General features: G+C 38.5%; 1 non-coding gene across 1 annotated transcript; it reads left to right on the top strand.

The window, feature by feature from the left end:
- The first annotated feature begins 1,031 nt into the window (after positions 1 to 1,031).
- Positions 1,032 to 1,137, top strand: LOC122030771. The gene has a single exon (XR_006125609.1). It is a non-coding gene; the product is annotated as a small nucleolar RNA R71 (small nucleolar RNA).
- The last annotated feature ends 368 nt before the right edge of the window (positions 1,138 to 1,505 follow it).

Below are 1,505 nucleotides of genomic sequence, written 5' to 3'. Positions count from 1 at the left end.
CTCTAGCTTTCTTCTAGCTCTCCCTCTCCTCCATTACTGATCTCTAAGGTTGCTAGCACATCCTTAGAGATTTTTCTCCATCTCTTGCTTGTGTGGATACACATAGAGAAGTGTCTACTTTGACACTTTCGAGATCCGGCGAACCGAGGACAAGCGGGATTGCGAAGGGCTTCTCATCAAGGGTATATTCCTTCTCCTTTGTAGATCTACTGTAGATCGAGGTTTAGAAACTCATACTCGTAAGTTTTTCGAAAGTTTTATCTTCGCACAGATCCGGTGGCGGGGGTTTCGGGGTTTCCGCGACGCGAAAAAGTGGTTTTCGCGGCCCGAAAATCCCAATAGATTTGCCGAAATCTTTATTTTCATTGACCCCCACTAACCTTTGTGGAAAAGGAACGCTTAGTGAAGGTCCTGGGAAAGACTGAACTTCCTTTTTCCCAAATTCCCTTTGAGCTTTTGGAGAAGGTCCAACTTGCTTATCTAGTGTTGGTGTGATTAATCGTTGAGGGAAAGGTACTTGTGGCCTTTGGGAACTTCCTAGAAAAATGGAACTGAGTTCTTGTGATCTTCTATTATTCTTCTCCTCAATTCTAAACATGTCATTCTTCAGAAGTTCTTCATGATTTTTGCCACTTCTCAACCCAACATCATCACACTTTTCATTAGATCTTGACTGTGTAGGAGGGGGATCTTCTTTAAACCATTTTGAAATAATAGTATTAAGCTTTGCCCCCAAATGTTTGAACTACTCACTCTGTGACTTGTGAATTTCAACATTTTTAGGTGGTTGAACTTCATTTTGTTTGGCAGACTCTCTTACATTTATGACTTTCACTTCTTGAATGTCTGAGGGAAATTCCATCCAACTTTTATTCGACCATTCATGGAGGTTCAATGTCACTTGATCAATTAATGAATAAGCTTCATCTACACTTTTGTCCATAAAAGAACCTCTAGCTAATGAATCCAATAAACTCTTATCTGAGAAAGAAATTCCACCATAGAATACGTGCAAAATCAACCATTTTTCAAAACCATGATGAGGGCACTGTCTTTGAAGACTCTTGAATCTATCCCATGCTTCAAATAATGATTCTCCATATGCCTGAGCAAAATTTGTTATGCAATTCTTCATATACACTGTTCTACTTGGAGGGGAAAAATGATTCAAAAATTGCTTCTCCAATTGTTCCCAACTTGTGATGCTTTGAGGACAGAGAGAATATAGCCAAGTCCTTACTTTATCCTTGATACTAAAAGAAAATGCCATCAATTGAACTGCATCTGCTGATACTCCTTCACATTTCACCAAATCACATATCTCTAAAAATGTTTCAAAATGCAGATAAGGACTTTCTAATACTTCTCCTCCAAATTTGTAACCTTGTATCATGAAAATTATCTCTGGGTCTAGTTGGAAACTTTCTACTTTAATTTGAGGTTGCACAATAGGAGATAAAAATCTTGCAGAAAAGGGTATAGAAAAATTTCTCATGGCCCTGCTT

The sequence above is a fragment of the Zingiber officinale genome, chromosome 10B (genome assembly GCF_018446385.1).
Source record: "Zingiber officinale cultivar Zhangliang chromosome 10B, Zo_v1.1, whole genome shotgun sequence".
Classification (NCBI taxonomy): Eukaryota; Viridiplantae; Streptophyta; class Magnoliopsida; order Zingiberales; family Zingiberaceae; genus Zingiber; species Zingiber officinale.
Note: the sequence above shows the minus strand (reverse complement) of the source record. Positions and strands in the feature narration are given on the sequence as shown.